Consider the following 326-nt stretch of genomic DNA (forward strand, 5'->3'; position numbering starts at 1 on the left):
ACAGAGCCTCTGCCAGATCAGGATAAGCATTTGGGACAACACCCTGTGCCCTCGGTCCACACAAACCCATCCAGACCAGAGGCCTCCCGCACTGCCCTGTAACTTCTGTGGATTTCTATAGACGAGGTATTAGTGCAATAAGAAACAGATGAGTGCCCTTGGAGGGCAGTTTCTGAGCCTCCCAGCCACATGGCCACGTTCAGGCTGAAGCCACACCACCTCCAGAAACACTGTCCCTCGCCAAGGTGTGCCTGGCTTCTCCCTTTTTCCAGAACTTAACAAAACCTCAAAGGACAGGTCTGTGTAGAAAAACACAAACTACTTGC

The sequence above is a fragment of the Mandrillus leucophaeus genome, unplaced genomic scaffold, assembly GCF_000951045.1.
Source record: "Mandrillus leucophaeus isolate KB7577 unplaced genomic scaffold, Mleu.le_1.0 Scaffold1856, whole genome shotgun sequence".
NCBI lineage: Eukaryota > Metazoa > Chordata > Mammalia > Primates > Cercopithecidae > Mandrillus > Mandrillus leucophaeus.